The 18,603-nt window shown below is 38.9% G+C and overlaps 1 protein-coding gene and 1 non-coding gene across 3 annotated transcripts in view; one reads left to right on the plus strand and one right to left on the minus strand.

Annotated features, from left to right (window-relative positions):
• The window catches only part of LOC106092216 (serine-rich adhesin for platelets), a 327,217-nt gene that overhangs the window by 171,071 nt on the left and 137,543 nt on the right, over window positions 1-18,603 (minus strand). The window lies entirely within an intron of this gene.
• On the plus strand, window positions 10,559-10,632 carry Trnan-guu (transfer RNA asparagine (anticodon GUU)). Its single transcript has one exon. It is a non-coding gene; the product is annotated as a tRNA-Asn (tRNA).

Here is an 18,603-nt window from a genome sequence, read left to right on the forward strand (position 1 = left end):
GCCAGTATTATTCTTCGCCGAATCTCAAAACTGGTGTCATTCGTTTCGGTTACGGCGGTGGCGAGGTAGATAAAATTACTGACTGGAAAATCAGACTCGGCTATTGTTGGCGAACCCAAGCACCTTAGGTTAGGTTAGGTTGAAAAGAGGGTGCAGATACTAATCCGCCCCATGCCACTATGGAAGCCAGTAATCGGCTTGTTGTGCACTCTAAAAACTATAAAGTAACCTCTAACAAGTAAGTAGGGGTTAAGTTCGGCCGGGCCGAACTTTGGATACCCACCACCTCGGGTATATATGTAAACCACCTTTCATCAAATCCGGTAAAAAATTGCATACTTTATGTCCCATAGCAGTCATTGTTCAATTGTGTATAACAAAATATTGGTCATTTTAGTAGCTATATCTAAAAATTAACCTATCTGAACCATATACGACACGAATGTCGAAAAGCCTAACATAAGTCACTGTGTCAAATTTCAGTGAAATCGGATTATGAATGCGCCTTTTATGGGGCCAAGACTTTAAATCGAGATATCGGTCTACATGGCAGCTAAGTTCAAATCTGAACCTATTTTGGCAAGGTGACGAAAAATGTCGAAAAGCCTAACACAACGCACTGTCCCAAATCTCGGCGAAATTAGAAAGTAAATGCGCCTTTTATGGGCCCAAAACCTTAAACCGAAAGATCGGTCTAAATGGCAGATATATTCAAATCTGAACCGATCTGGGCCAAATTGGAGAAGGACGACGAAGTGCCTTACACAACTCACTGTCTCAAATTTCGGCAAAATCGCACAATAAATGCGACTTTTATAAGCCCAAACCGAGAGATCGGTCTATATGGCAGCTAAATCCAAATCTGGACTAATCTGTGCCATATTGCAGAAGTATGTCAAAGGGCTTAACTTAACTCACTGTCCAAAATTTTGGCGACATCGGACAATAAATATGCCTTTTATAGGCCTAAGACCTTAAATCGAGAGATCGGTCTATATGACAGCTATATTACAATCTGAACCGATCTGGGCCAAATTGCAGAAAGATATCGAAGAGCCTAACACAACTGACTTTCACAAAATTTCGACGAAATCGAATAATAAATGCGCCTTTTAAAGACCCAAGACATTGCATCGAGAGATCGCTCTATATGGCAACAATATCCAAATCTGGACCGATCTGAGCCAAATTGAAGAAGGACGACGAAGAGCCTAACACAACTCACTGTCTCAAATTTCGGCAAAATCGGACAATAAATGCCCCTTTGATGGCCCTAAAACTGAGAGATCGGTCTATATGGCAGCTATATCCAAATCTGGACTGATCTGGGCCAAATTGGAGAGGGATGTCGAAAAGCCTAACGCAACTCACTATTCCAAATTTCAGCAGAATCGGATAATGAATGTGGCTTTTCTGGACCTAAGACCCTAAATCGGAGGATTTGTCTATATGGCAGCTATATCCGAATCTGTACCGATCTAGGCCAATTTAACGAAGGATGTCGATGGGCCTAACACAACTCACTGTCCCAAATAGCAGCAAAATAGGATAATAAACGTGGCTTTTATGGGCCTAAGACCCTAAATCGGCGGATCAGTCCATATGGGGGCTATATCAATATAAAGTCCGATATAGCCCATCTTCGAACTTAACCTGCTTATGGACAAAAAAAGAATCTGTGCAAAGTTTCAGCTCAATATCTCTATTTTTAAAGACTGTAGCGAGATTTCAACAGACAGACGGACAGAAGGACGGACATGGCTAGATCGTCTTAGATTTTTACGCTGATCAAGAATATACATACTTTATAAAGTCGGAAATGGATATTTCGACGTGTTGCAAACGGAATGACAAAATGAATATACCCCCATCCTTCGATGGTGGGTATAAAAGTGTTACGTTATGTGCTTGTAAAATTAAAAGTTAAGATGGAGTATAAACATTTTTGAAACATGTATGACATTTTTGAGCTTATTTTAACTGTTTACCATTTGAAAACATAAGAAAATGTTTGCTGTTTTAGCAACAAATTACTGCTGTCCCATTTTCAGCAGACTTTCTACTGTTTCAGCAAACATTTTCTATGAGTGTAGATCGTCTATGAATCGGTTGAAAATTATAATTGGATGTCTTTTAAATAGAATGACAAAATGGCCACCTTTGGTGAGTATAAAATCATATACCGCAATTTTGGTAGGTTTTGGTCGGATTTGGTAGCATTTTTCTCAAATTTTGGTAGGAAATAATTTTTTTGAGTGGCAACAGTGATCAAAGTACGAGTACGGTCTCTTGGCTTTAAAAAGCGGTAGACGTTAAAATTGGAATCAAAGAGTAGTTATTGAAATGAAAAAAGTTTTCCAATAGCTGAAAATTTTGTGGGAAATTTGAATTGTTTGCAATTTAAATTCCACAATTTCAAAGGCTATTAAATACAAGACATTAAATGCAAGAATTGATTCCTGTTTTAGTTAAATAATGCTGCTCAAATGGCGTAAGATGCTGAAATTTCATCAACAAGAACAAAATATTTCAATGTGCATATGGTCTTATAAACGGCTATAAAACGTTAATGGCACACGTCTTTTACTCGTATAGAGTGTGCTGGAATTTCTATCGTCATAAACTTTTCATGGCCAGTGTTCGATTTTCATAGACTTTGCCAATCTATCAAAAGAATGGCATAAAATGAATATGGTTTTTGTATTTCAAGATCATGCGTCTGGTAGGAAATTATTTTCCCCTATTTAAAATCGGTTTTTCTATATAATCAACTGACGTTGATCTCTTAAGATTTCGCATTCAGTGGGAAACTAGGGCATATCATATTCGATGCCACCACTATGTCTCGTGCAACCTACAAAAACATATCAGCAAATTATCGCCAATTCATGGCATGGAAACATATTTCATCCGAGCCAATGGATGCTGCTGCTAATTTTTGGATAAACAAAAATTTCATTAAACAGCAACAGCAGCAATTTTAATAAAAACAAAGAACTAAAATTCATCTGTTCTTGTTTTTTTTTATTTTTTTGATTTTAGTTCTTTATTTCCCTGGAGGCTTTAGGTTAGTTTGCTGATTTTTGCTCGTAAATAAAATTTAATTGTTTTGTATCTGTTCGTTGACCATCAATGACGTGTTTCCTTTTTTTTTTTGTTTGAATACTCTGGCTGATTAGCAGCATTGTTTCAGTAAGCGTAATGAATTTACATGATAAAATTTCATATTTCAATGAAGGCGGACATGGCGTATTTGAAAAAAGAAACAGCTTTATTGAAATTTAAAATGAAAATGAATTGAAACACGGCCCGAAACGAAGCTCGATTTATCTTTGGGGAAATAAAAGCGAAAATATATTCATACATAAATGGTTCATATATTACTTAGTATTTGTATGAAAATTTAGATTCTGGAAGCCCAACCAGGCTATGATCCGATGCTGCTTATACTCATCATGAATGTTGGTAATCATAAGGGTAAGGTTAGGTCGAAAAGAGGTTGCATATATAAATCTGCCCCATGCCACTATAGACATACACTTAAGCCAGTAATCGGCTTGTTGTGCGCTCTAAGTTCTAAACAAGTAAAAGGGCATTAAGTTCGACCAGGTTGAACTTTGGATACCCACCACCTCGAGTATATATGTAAACCCCCTTTCGTCACAATTCGGTGAATATTGGATAACTTATGCACCCAAATTCGGCACGGACATTGAGTGGTCTAACAAATATAAGTCACTGTTCAATTTAGTAGCAAAACAAAACAAAATATTGGTTTTTTTTGCAGCTATATTCAAATATAAACTGATCTGAACCATGAACACGGATATCGAAAAGCCTAACATAAGTCACTGCTTCAAATTTCAACGAAATCGGACAAACAATGCGCTTTTTAAAGGTCAAGATTTTAAATCGAGAGTTCTTTCTATATGGCACCCCTAACCAAATGTGGACCAAATTTAACAAGGATATAATAACCATCCTATTTTATTATAACTCCACTACTATATACGGAGTTATATCTTAATAGGGGCTGGTCTCGAGCATATTTTATTCAGGTCCCGAGAACTCATATTCAAGTAACATTTTCAGACAATTAATCTGCTTTTTATGGGATTAAGACCCTAAATTGTAAGATCGATCTATATGACAGCTATATCTAAATATAGTCCGATCTTTACCATATTTTGGCCGGATGTTGGGAGGCTTAAAGCAACTCACTATTTCAAATTTCAGCGAAATCGGATAATAAATAAAGCTTTTACAGGCATCAGACCCTTTATCGGGAGATCGGTCTATAGGGTAGCTATATCTAAATATTGTCCGATCTGAACCATATTTGAGTCAGATATCGGCAGGCTTAAAATAACTCAACATTTTAACTTTCAGCGAAATCTGGTAATAAATGAAGCTTTTATGGATAAAGGGTCTGAACTTTATCAGCAGATCGGTCTATATGGCAGCTATATCTATATAGTTTTATCTGAACCATATTTAGGTCGGATGTTGAGAGACCATAACCTACTCACTGTTCCAAATTTCAGCGAAATCGGTTAGGAAATAAAGCTTTTATGGTCTTCAGACCGTTTATCGGCAGATCGGTCTATACAACAGCTATAACTAAATATAGCCCGATCTGAACCATATTTACGTCTGATGTCGGGAGAATTAAAATAACCCATTGTTTCAAATTTCAGCGAAATCGGGTAATAAATAAAGCTTTATCGGAAGATCGGTCTATATGGCAGCTATATCTATATATTGTCCGATCTGAACCATATTAAGGTCGGATGTTGGGAGGCTCTAACCTACTCACTGTTTCACATTTCAGCAAAATCGGATAAAAAATATGGGCATTTATGGGCTTCAGACCCTTTATCGGAAAATCGGTCTATATGGCAGCTATATCTAAATATAGTCCCATCTGAACCATATTTACGTCAGATATCTGAAGGCTTAAAATAGCCCACTGTTTCAAATTTCAGCAAAATCGGATGAAAAATAAAGTTTTTATGTGCATTAGACCCTTTATCGGAAAATCGGTCTATATAGCAGCTATATCCAAATATGGTCCGATTTGGCCCGTTCAAATACTTAACCAGCGTGCATCAAAAAGACGTATGTGTGCCAAATTTCAGCTCAATATCTCAATTTTTTAAGTCTGTAAAGTGATTACGACAGACGATGGACAGACGGACAGATACACGGACATTGTTAAATCGTCTTAGAATTTTACGACGATCCGAAATATATATACTTTGGTTGGAAATTGATATTTAGTGTGTTGCAAACGGAATGACTAAATGAATATAATCCGTATCCAACGGTGGAGGGTATTAAAAAGTAACCTCCAAAGAAAATTTATGTTAGGAATTCTGTGCTACTTACAAAATCCTTGATTGTATTCCATGCCACACCTCTAAGTGGATTCATGTCTGGTATGGTGTCTCCACCTAAGAGCCGGTATCTATTAGACGCGAAAGCCGGGCAATGGCAAAGGATATACTCCAACGTCTCATCATCTTCCCCGCATGCCATACCCATGCTATCACTTGCCGTGTCGATTTTATAAGTGAGCTCGTAGTCCTATGTGACCCGTCATGATACCAATAGCTATACTGACCTCCTTCTTACTTCTTGTGGCCATTTTACTGTCGATAAAGATGTTCACACTCGATGTCCTCGCGTTAGCACCACACCACGTAATTCATTCCGTGATCGCCCGGATCTCCGCTGGACCGTATTATGGTCAGGTAGTCTAAAATAGATCTTAGCCCATGGGTTCTCAATGTAGACCTCCAGGCCCACTCTGTCCTCTAGATTTGATCCATCCATGTAACATGATCTTCCAGAGGGTAATATTAGGGTTCCGTCAATCCAAGAATATTTAAGCAAAATCAAATAATAAGCATGCACACTTACGCGGTCTGCTATATAAGTTTCTGGCTTAGGCCACACTAAGTGTTGCCACGTGTAATCTGAAATTTCCATTAGTCAGTTTGATATTTTCTTACGTAATGGTACTATGAGCGTTTTGACTTACGACCATCATTAATGTTTTTTACAGTGACTTTGAAAAACTTGTCATTTTTCAAGACTTTCGGTGTGGATTATCACGACAAGTGTGCATTGCTGAACTTTAACCTTTCATCAGTTTTGGCCGACGCACGAATCGAAAAATCCATGGGGATTGAAAGTTGGTCACCTCTAGCATGTCAAATTTGAAGTTGCGGAATAGCTGCAAATGCGTCCGCGGGCAGTCAGCGATTTCGAGAGGAGAGTCTCAGTGAGGGGTCAGGTGGCACTGGCTCTTAATTATTTACTGAATGTCAATAATACTCGAGATGACAAGGCGAGTTATTGGCGCCTTCAAATAACCAATGGCTAAAATCAGCGTCTGTTCCTAGATTAGGGGCTGCTGGAGGCGAGTGTCGGATCTTGGAGCAAGCGGCTCGCGACATCGTGCAATACATGTGCGATCCCACACAACACATGCTGTTGGGGCGCTGGGCCAGTAACCCACCCCGGGAAAACTATAAGAATCACTCTGAGAAACAAAAGAATAATAACAAGTAAATCGCATTTATCGAGTTCTTTCCCGGTGTCTCTTTTAACGTCACCAAAAGATAAAAAAAATCAAGTAAAAAGACGTTAAGTTCAGCCGGGCCGATCTTTGTATACATACCCACCACCTCGGGTGTACATGTAAACCACCTTTCATCATAATCCGATGAAAAATGCATAATTTATGCCCCCATAGCAGCTAAATATTGAAATATGGTCCGATTTGGACCAAATTCGGCACGAACTAAGTGTAGTGGTCTAATAAGTACAAGTCATTCAATTTTGTAGAATAAAATATTGGCCTTTTTGGTAGCTAAATCCAATATAGACTGATCTGAAGCATATACGACAAGGAAGTCGAAAACCGCAACATAAGTCACTGTGCCAAATTTCAGCGAAATCGGATTATAAATGCACCTTTTATGGGGCCAAGACTTTAAATCAAGAGAGATCGGTCTATATGACAGCTATATACAAATCTAAACCGATCTTGGCCAAATTAAAGAGGGATGTCGAAGGGCCTAACACATCTCACCGTTCCAACTTTCGTCGAAATCGGACAATAAATGCGTCTTTTATGGGCCCAAGACCTTAAATCGTGAGATCTGGGATAAATTGAAGAAGGATATCGAAGCTCTAACGCAGATCACTGTCCCAAATTTCGGCGACATTGGGCAATAATTACGCCTTTTATGGGCCCAAACCCTTAAATCGGAAGATCGGTCTATATGGCAGCTATATCCAAATCTGGACAGATCTGGGACAAATTGAAGAAGGATGTTACAACTTGCTGTTCCAAATTTTGGCAAAATCGGATAATAAATGTTGCTTTTATGGGCCTAAGTTCTTAAATCAGCGGTTGGTCCGATATAGCCCATATTCGAACTTAACCCGCCTATGGATGAAAAAGAAATCTGTTCAGAGTTTCAGCTCAATATCTCTATTTTTAAGGACTGTAGCGTGATTTCAACAGACAGACGGACAAACAGACACACAGACAGAGGGACGGATATGGCTAAATAATCTTAGATTTTTACTATGAGCGTCGGAAATGGATATTTCGATGTGTTGCAAACCGAGTGACAAAATGAATATACTCCCATCCTTCGGTGGTGGGTATAATAATTGCTATGCTATTGGAGCTATATCCGATTCGGACCATATCCGAATTGAATGTTGGAGACCACAATTGAAGACATTGTGTAAAATTTCAGCCAATTTCGATAAGAATTGCGTCCTTTAGGGGCTCAAGAAGTAAAGTAGGGAGATGGGTTTATATGAGAGCTGTATCAGGCCGTAGACCGATTCAGACCATATTTGACACGTTGAAGGTCATGGGAGAAGCCATTTTACAAAATTTCCAAATCGTATAATAATTGCTCTCTCTAGAAGCTCAAGAAGTTAAGATCCCAGTTCAGTTTACATGGCAGCTAAATCAGGTTATGGACCGGTTTTAACCATACTTAGCACAGAAGTTGGATGTCATCAAGAAACACTTCCTGCAAAATTTCAGTCAAATCGGAATAAAATTGCGCCCTCTAAAAGCTGAAGCAGTGAAGACCCCAGATCGGTTTATATGGTTATGAACCGATTTCAACGTTACTAAGAACAGTGGTTGGAAACCTCAACAAAACACCTCATGCTAAATTTCATCCAAGTCGGATAAGAATTGCGCCCTCTAGTGGTTGAAAAAGTCAAGTTCCAAGATTGATTTATATGACAGCTATATAAAAACATGGACCGATATGGCCCATTTACAATCCCAACTGACCTACATAAACAAGAAATATTTGAGCAAAATTTCAAGCGGCTAGCTTTACTCCTTCGAAAGTTAGCGTGCTTTCGACAGACAGACGGACGGACAGACGAACGGACAGACATGGCTTGATCGACTACTTTATCTGTTCTTAGACGAATATTTCGAAGAGTTACAAACAGAATGACGAAATTATTCATATTGTAGCAGTAGTTCGGCAATTTCAGAGCAGCAGGCTTACACAAAAACAATTTTTATTTTTTATGCTCTACACCACCACTGTGGTACAGGGTATTATAAGTTTGTGCATTTATTTGAACGCTAAGAAGGAAAAGAGCTAGACCCATTGATAAGTATTCCGATCGACTCAGAATCACTTTCTGATTCGATTTAGCCATGTCCGTCCGTCCGTCTGCAGGTTGTATTTGTTATCCATTCATCACGAAATTTTGCACATATCATTTTTTTAGTCCAAGGACGAACACTATTGATTTTGGTAAATATCGGTTCAGATTTAGATATAGCTCTCATATATAGGTATCGTCCGATTTGCACTTAAATCGCCTTAATAACTACAATTTTCAACCGATCTACACAAAATTTGGCATGGATTGTTTTGTTACCGGTTTTAACATATCTGCAAAATTTCATTAAAATCGGTTCAGATTTAGATATAGCTCCCATGTACATATCTTATACAGGGTGGCTGATGAATATTGCTACAATGATGAATATTGCTACATTTTTTTTTCGGTGTATGGAATACATTTTTCTTTTATTCATGTTAAATTAAATTATTAAATTAATTATTAAATTATTATTAATTAAATTAATTAATTAATTAATTAAATTAATTATTAAATTATTATTATTAAATAGAAAAAAAGTTATTACATTTTTTTTTGGTAGCGGCTTTCATCAGCCACCCTGTATATAAAATTCAATTTGTGTTTGTTTGTTAGTCGGTTTGTTTGTTTGTTCCGTATAGACTCAAAAACGGCTGAACCGATTACCTTGAAGTTTTCACAGATTGTGTAGGTCAGTCTGGAAGGGAACATAGGCTATATAAATTTTTGATATCGGGAGGGGGGCAGACCCTCCCCCTTACCCTAAAAGTACTACCCAAAATTGAAAGGGGACCGATCGGCACAATATGGGATTCAAATGAGAGGTATTCAAGAGTAGAGTACGAATTTCATAATAAAAGTTGGGTCCAAGTACCTAGGGCCGTCCCAGCCTCAAAAGCCCTTAAAATAGGTTTATTTGACGATCATGACAATATGGGACTCAAATGAGGAATAGGAATAGGCTTTTTAATTTATTGATAACGGAAGGGGCGGACTCTCCACCGTTACCCCAAAAACACCACCCAAAATCAAAAGTGGATCGATAAAGATAATATGGGTATCAAACGAAATGTATGCTGGATTAGATAACGAATATGGCAAACAAATTCATGTCGAAGTATAGGGGGTCACCACACCCCCACAAAAACGCCCAAAATGGGCACATTAGCCAATCACGGATATATGGAACTCGGTTTGTTTGTTCCGTATAGACTGAAAAACGACAGAACTGACTTTCTCGAAATTTTCGCATATTGTGTAGGTTGGTCTTTAAGAAAACATAGGCTATATAATTTTTCGGTATCGGAAGGGGGACGGACCCAAAATCAAAAGTGGACCGATCGGGACAATATAGGTATGAAATGAAAGGTATTGGAAAGTAGCTCATTTCAAATGAAATTTTTTTTTAAATTTTCAAAGATTGCGTGCGTTTGTCTGAAAGGAAACATAGGCTATATAATTTTTGATATCCTTACTGGTCCATGTATATACCCTTATAAGGCTTTTCCTTCATATTCCTCTTTTTAAATTACATATGCTATTAGTTTCCAGCATATATGTAATTTCATATTACATTTACTTATTACATACAACTGACGTTCTATGTGTTATCATTTCTTCTTATTCTTGTTTGGGTTATGCTTGTGACAATTTCTGGGAATCACTCTGAAAGTCTGTCAGTCCGTGTTACAAAGCAAACTTATTGGACAAAACTCAATTTACTGCGGAATGTTTGCGTCAACAGTTGCCACAACAATAACTAAACCAAATTGGGTTTATTTTTAGAACCAGAACACTGATGGCCTTATCTCGTGTTTGTGGCGAGCTCTTTGCTCGTATCCAAGTAACCGTTGTGGTTGTCAACTACAACACTGAACAGCAACTGCACTGTGCCTCCGTGGCGCAATTGGCTAGCGCGTTCGGCTGTTAACCGAAAGGTTGGTGGTTCGAGCCCCCCCCGGGGCGTATTTTTTTACTACTTTTGTTTTTTTATGTATAAATGAGTAGGCAGCATGGAAAATAACAAGAATAAATAAAAATGCAATATTGTCAAGGTCGTCATATGTTGCCTTTATAACGCTACAGAAGACTGCAAGGCATACTTTGCGTAAAGGATATATGCACATACATATGTGTATGGTGAATGTTAAACACTTAGAGCGACCCATTTTCTTGCCAAAGCATATCGTTGGATCAATTAGGGATAAAATAAGTCAATAACAAATGGTTGATATGAATTGATTATGGTATGAATTTTTGAATTTCATTAGTTATAGTAATTTTGATAGACTTATAGGTATTATTAGATATATAGAACGAAATGAATTAGATGTAATCCGAAAAAAGTGAAGTTTAGTAAATGAAACAAATAAATAGATACCGTTTGTGAAAAGCTACCTGAATGGTCTATGCGGTAAAAGTAAAAGAAAGCTGGACATCGGAAAGCTGCAAACACAACAGTTGGCAACTGTATACTCAACTCGACTGATCCAACTGCTTGAAGAAAGCACTCCCTGCCCCGATAGTAAAGCAGCGCACTAGCAAACCATTGCTCACTCCATGGAAAGAGCCCCTACATCCGTACTTGGATATCAAAAGCCTCCCCCAAGGAACCCATGGTACGACCAGGAGCGCCAAAAAGCTACTGAGGCCAAGAATGTTGCAGATTTACAGTTGAGCAAGATTACAGTCAGTAACAACACGCCAGGTATCGGTAGAAAAGAAGAGATGAGAAACGTCTCTTCCACAAGAAGAAAAAGAAAATGGAATGATGTGAGTGTGGGCGAATCCAGATGTTCAGGAGCCAGAATGAAGTTCGGAAATTTCACCAAAGAATGAAACATCAAATCGATGGCTTTGGTACAGGTACATCCTCCTGCAGAGACAAAAAAGGAAATCTGGTAGCTGATACAGATAGTGTGTTGAGGACATGGAAAGAACACTTTTTCTCAGCAGCTGGTATTCGATAATGGAGGCCATGAGTATACCGCAGAACCAATCACAGATGTGTACCATCTAGTCAAACGAGGTCTACATAGCAGTAACCCGGCTGAAAAACAATAAGGTAGCAGGAGCCGATGGGTTGCCGGCCTAACTGTCTAAGACCGAAGGAGACCCGCTGATAAGGCGTATGCGTTAGCTCGTCTGCGCAATTTGGATAAAGGAAACATACCCGATGATTGGAACCTCAGCATACTATGTCCCGTACACAAGAAAGGGGACAAGATGGAATGTGCCACCTGCAAAGGAAAAAGTGTCCTCCCCATCGCATATAAAATACTATCGAGCGTACTTTGTGAAAGATTAAAGTCTAAAGTCAAAGAAATAATTAGGCTCTATCAGTGTGGTTTTAGACCTAGATATTTACACTGCGCCAAATCCTGGAAAAGACCCGAGAAGGATAAATCAACACCTACCATCTCTTGTTGACTACAAAGGCGCTTTCGATACCCCTTTTATGTTCAGAGGTATTTCAAGCCATATCTAAATTTGGTATCTCTGCAGTCTGCATATTCCTCAGATGTGAATGGACCCACAAGAAAACACATGCTAGTCGCCTATGTCGACGGTCACCGGTAGTAGTAACTACAGCCTTGAAAAATTCGAAAGAGAATCGATGCCGATGGGTCTGGCAAGATATGAAGATAAGACAATCTGGATGGTTTCAACTCCCTAAACGCCTTGTACAACCAAGCAGATAAAGAAAATGGAGAAAGTTGGAAACCAAAACTTTGAGATATTCTTTCTCGGAACCGCTGTAACCGCGACGAATGACACTAGCTTTGAAACAAAGCGAAGAATAATATTGGCAAACAGATGTTACTTTGGATTTAGCAAGCAGTTTAGAATCAAAACCACCGCTCGACAGACTATGATTACACTTTACAAGACACTGTTGATATATAGTTCCGAGGCATGGGTACTTGTGAAAGCAGACGAGGCAGTGCTTGGAGTGTTTGAGAGAAAGATTCTTCGTAAAATATATGGAGTAGTTTGCGTTAATGGAGAATTTAGGCGTCGTTTGAACCACGAACTGTATGAGCTATATGACGACGTTCGCATAGTTAAACGTATCAGAATACAATGAAGAAGTTTCAGCAAAGAAATCGTTTGAAGGCGATCACTGTGGTACACTCAAACCGAGACAACCAAAAGACGATCGAAAAATCAATTGGTGAAAGACATCTCGTAACTTGGTGCCAGAGATTTTAGAAGGAGCGGAGAAGATCGAGGACCTTGGAACGCTGTTCTTAATTCGGCTAATGGGAGAAATGTTCGGTCATAGCCAATTAAAGTAAAACAAATAAAAGCGTGCTAAGTTCGGCCAGGCCGAATCATAGGAACCCACCATCATGAATGCTCCTAAAATATGGGAGCTATGTCTGGTTATAGACCGACTTGGACCGTACTTGGCACAGATGTTGAGTGTCATTACAGGACACTATATGCGATATTTCAGCCAAAACGGATAAAACTCGCGGCTTGTAAGGGCTCGAGAAATTAAATCGGCAGATCGGTTTATATGGGAGCTATATCATGTTCTGGATCGATTAGGACCGAAATTGGCACAGTTGTTGAGAGTCATAACAGGATACTATATGCGAAATTTCAGCCAAATTGGATAAAAATCGCAGCTTGCAAGGGCTCGAGAAATCAAATTGGGAGATAGGTTTATATGGGAGCTACAATATATCAGGTTCTTGACCGATTTGGACCGTACTTGGACGCACAGTTGTTGGAAGTCTTAACAGAATACTCTGTGCAAAATGTCAGCCCAACCGGACAAAAATCGCGGCTTCCACGGACTCAAGAAAACTATATTTTAATCTGAACCGATATGACCTATTTGTAACCCCCAACGACCTACATCAATATTAAGTATCTGTGTAAAATTTCAAGCGGCTAGCTTCACGCGTTCGACCACTATCGTGCTTTGGACATACAGACGGACGTGGCTAGATCAACTGAGAAAGTCTAGACGATCAAGAATATATTCACTTTAGCATTGGGTCTTAGAGAATATTTCGAGGTGATACAAACGGAATAACTATATTAGTATACCCCCACCCTATGGCGGTGGGTATAACAAGTAAAGTCTTATGTGACTTTGGACTATATTTAAATATATCTACCATATAGACTTATTTTCCGTTTTATGATCTCGAGCAGTGAATTGTGTTAGCCCCCTTGAAGTCCAAGTTTTGTCTAGATCGGACCTTATTTCGATATACCTGCTACTGTTTCATAAATGTATATTTTTATACCCACCTCCAAAGGATGGGGATATATTCATTTTATCATTCCGTTCGCAAGACATCGAAATATTTATTTCCGCCCTATAAGGTATATAAATTCTTGATCGGCGTAAAAATCTAAGACGATCTAGCCATGTCCGTTCGTCTGTCTGTTGAAATTACGATACAGTCTTTAAAAATAGAAGTATTGAGCTGAAACTTTGCACAGGTTCTTTTTTTGTTCATAAGCAGGTTAAGTTTGAAGATGGGCTATATCGGACTATATCTTGATATAATCCCTCTATTGACCCATCCGCCAATTAGGGGCCTTACGCCCATAAAAGCCACATTTATTATCTGAATTTGCTGAAATTTGGGAAAGTGAGTTGTGTTAGGCCACTTTACGTCCTCCTTCAATTTGTCCCAGATCGGCCCAGATTTGGATATAGCTGCCATATAGACCGATCTCTCGATTTAAGGTATTGGGCCCATAAAAGGAGCATTAATTGTCCGATGTCGCCGATATTTGGGACAGTGAGTTAAGTAAGGCCCCTCGATATAGTTCTGTAATACGGCGCAGATCGGTTCAGATTTGGATATAGCTGCCATATAGACCGATCTCTCGATTTAAGGTCTTGGGCACAATAAAGGCGCATTTATTATGCGATTTTGCTAAAATTTAGGACAGTTAGTTTCGTTAGGCCCTTCGACATCCTTCTTCAATTTGGCCCAGATCGGTTCAGATTTGAATATAGCTGCCATATAGACCGATCTCTCAATTTAAGGTCTTGGCTTCGTTAAAGGTGCAGTTATAATCCGATTTCACTAAAATTTGACACAGTGACTTATGGTAGGCTTTTCGACATCCGTGTTCAGATCGGCCTATATTTGGATATGGCTACCAAAAAGACCAATATTTTGCTCTACAAAATTGAATAGTGTGACTTGTACTTATTAGGCCAGTCAATATCCGTGTCGAATATGGCCCAAATCGAACCATATTTCGATAAAGCTGCTATGTGGGCATTAATTATGCATTTTTCACAGATTATGTCGAAAGGTGGTTTACATATATATCCAAAGTGGTGGATATCCAAAATTCGGCCCGGCCGAACTTAATGCTTCTGAAATGTTCCATCTCGATGTCTCTTTTTTGCGATAAGGCTTTATGTAAGCATAACGACCAGGCAAAGAATCCAACTTTAAATGGTGGCCAGTGTCCCCAGACCTGTTTCCATTCTGTCATTGAGGACTTAATTTCTAGGTATTATCTCAGAACCTGCAACAGGTCTTATACCCAATGGCACGGATGGAATTGTAAGGAAGAAGAAGAAGTATCAAAGTATGGCTTCAAAAATCAGATGAACAAAAGACCGATACTCTTTGAAAAACTTTCTGCCTTCTGCCTTGCAATCAAACATTCTGTTAAAATGGCATTCACTATTAACTTGTCATGCATGCCACAAATTTTATTCGTAGACAACTTTTTTAAAGTAAATCAAACAAACACTAGCAGCAATTATTTATGATCCATCTGTTTTCTATCAGTGTATCATGTAGGATTGCCACAAAAATTGTTTCATTTTATGTATTTTTTAATTGATTTGTTCAGTGATTAAATATTTACATTTCGAGCACTTTTCAACTTTTTCACTTGGTTCTCTTTACCCCAGCATGCATACATGTGTTTGCAATTTAATTACATTTTCACATTTAACATCCGAACGGATGAAGGCCTGCCAGCATGGCTACAACCAGCCAACAAAATGCACTCAGCCAACCACCCATCCCCTCCCACTGTTATGGGGGCTAAAGCTATAGCTTTAAGTGCATAATCGATAAAATTAAAAATTGATATTAACCAGATACTCTACTGGAGCAGTAGTAACGAAGGCAGTGAGGCAGTAACCTTGCAAAAATTCTGAAACATGCCAGTCTTTTGATGTGTTCATTAACTTAGCTCATGTCCACTTGTTTCCATTGAAGAGATAAATCCTATGGGTAAAGTTTAGTAACTCTCACATGCAGGCAAAAAGAGTTTTCAGAGTTGAAATGCATCACGAGCAAAAAACAACAGCATGCACTATTTGTACACAACCCTTCACATGATGCAAAACGAATTTATGGATGCAACGATACGTTGAACAAAAATCCCCCCCTATTGTCGACGCCAAACAAAAACATGGCAAATCTTCATTTTGAGTGAAAAAGCAAAAAAATTTACAAAACATTTAAACATTCCAAGGTCAATTACACATGGTGTACTTGAGGCGAAACAAAAACAAACAAAAGCAATGCACCAGGAGCCAGCGCATCTCGAAACCATTGCGCCCAAATCTAAACAAAATCACATACACAACAACAATGGGCAACCAAGCCTCCGGTTTTTTTGTTTTCTTTAGAAAATACCGCACTGCGCTCTGTTCTGTTGGCAATGCAAGAAAAACACGGAAACATGGCAACAGAGTAACGCAACGGAAACGGATGTGGCGAGACGATGCCATTCATACAGCCCCACTACTACTATTACATGCCTATTGTAACAGATATTGATTATTAACTCCGGTTTAAGCAAACAAACTTGGTATCTGTAGTCTACACAGATGGGTCAATAGATGTATACTTCAAGGAGATGCACAGTCTGCCCGGATACTCTAAGGGGCTCGAGCCATAGGCTGCCACGCACCTTCCTGGTTGCTTAGACATAGTCGGAGTATAGGTTGTGCCTATAACTTTACAATGTGGGCAGCTAGAGCCCTTGAAATAAGAGAACCTTCAGATGTTTTAAGAGCTGACGATGAGCTCAGAATAATTTTTTATAGAATGAATTCAGTTGGGAAGAACCATCGAATTTATACGAGCAATTGGGCTGATTAGCATTCGTCGATGATTTCCCAAAATTTATGCATTTCTTAGAACTATACACTTCTTATATCTTCCTATTACCAGGGATTCGGAGCGGAGCAGGTTTTTCAACATTCTCAGCCAGTTTGGCCCAGATCGAAGTATATTAAGATATAGCTGCCATATAGACCAATCTGCCAACTAAGGATCTTAAACCCATAAAAGCCCCATATGCTACCTGATTTCGCTAAAATTTGCAACACTCAGTGACACTAGGCCTCTCGTTGTCCGACCTGAACATAATGGATCATATTTAAATAAATCTGTATTATAGACCGATCTGCTGAGTTAGGTTTTTAAGCCCATAAAAGCCCGATTTGTTACCGATTTCGCTGAAATTTGAAACAGTGAGTTGCACTGAGCATCTCATTGTCCGAACTGAACACAGTCTAGATCGGAACGATCTACCAATTTGGGGTCTTAAACCCATAAATAACCCTATTTTTCTATTTCGCTGAAATTAAGAATAGTGAGTTGGACTAGATTTCCCGTTGTCCGAACCAAATTTGGTGCAGATCGGACCAAACTTTGATATAAATTTGGAACATGGAGTTGCACTAGACCAACCGATATCCGAACAGCGTATGGTCCATAAAATACCATATTTGGATAAAGCAGCCATATGGACCAATCTACAGATCTGGGACCCGGCACTGGATAGCTGTAAGCAGCACACAAGCTGAAACATTGAGGTACGATCTGTGTGGTGTTCATTACTGTTACGACAAGCTTAGCTGCGAGCTACTGGGCGCGTCCACAGGTTGCGGATAGTGGAATACTTCATGCGGAGTAGCTGTAACTGCAGTCGCGAACAATCAGCGGTATCGAGTGGAGAGTCTCAGTGAGAGGTCGTGTGGCACCGGCTCTTGCACAAATACTGAGTGCCACGATGCTCGATATGACAAGGCGTTCCTGTTCCCGCGGCGATTGGTCCTTTGAACCGGAACGAGCTTGCTCACAGAGGAGCTTGACGAGCATCGCCACCTCCACATAAAAATGTGGTAACAATAACAACAACATATCTGGAATCTTTAACCATAAAATCCTTATTTATAACCTGATTTGCTTGAAGTTTTAAACTGTGATATATTTACACTTATCGATACCTGAACCGAATATGATCCAAACCGGTTCATACTTCGACATTAAAATATATATATTGGGTTGCCCAAAAAGTAATTGCGTATTTTTTAAAAAAAAGTAAATGCATTTTTAATAAAACTTAGAATGAACTTTAATCAAATATACTTTTTTACACTTTTTTCTAAAGCAAGCTAAAAGTAACAGCTGATAACTGACAGAAGAAAGAATGCAATTACAGAGCCACAAGCTGTGAAAAATTTGTCCACGCCGACTATATGAAAAATCCGCAATTACTTTTTGGGCAACCCAATAGTAGGGGTATGGTGGTGGGTATCCAAAGTTCGGCACGGCCGACCTTCTCGCGTTTTTGCTTGTTTTTTAAAATTTGGTTAGGATATATATATATTCTTAAGAAGTAAAGTGGTATGATCTGCTTATATAGGAGCAATAGACACGGATTCAGACCATACTTGGAGCAGGAGGTTGGAGGTTTTGGGAGAGGTTTTGGAGGTTGGAGATTTAAGGAGAAATTGTGCAAAATTTCACCCAAATCGTATAAGAATTGCGCACTCTAGAGGCTCAAGAAGTACAATCGGTAGATCGGTTTATATGGGGGCTGAAAAAGGTTAAATACCTACTAAGACTATACTTTACAAAAATGTTGGAGGTCATAAAAGTAACCGGTTTGCAAAATGTCAGCCACATAGGTCCCTGA

Source organism: Stomoxys calcitrans, chromosome 3, assembly GCF_963082655.1.
Source record: "Stomoxys calcitrans chromosome 3, idStoCalc2.1, whole genome shotgun sequence".
NCBI classification, from domain to species: Eukaryota; Metazoa; Arthropoda; class Insecta; order Diptera; family Muscidae; genus Stomoxys; species Stomoxys calcitrans.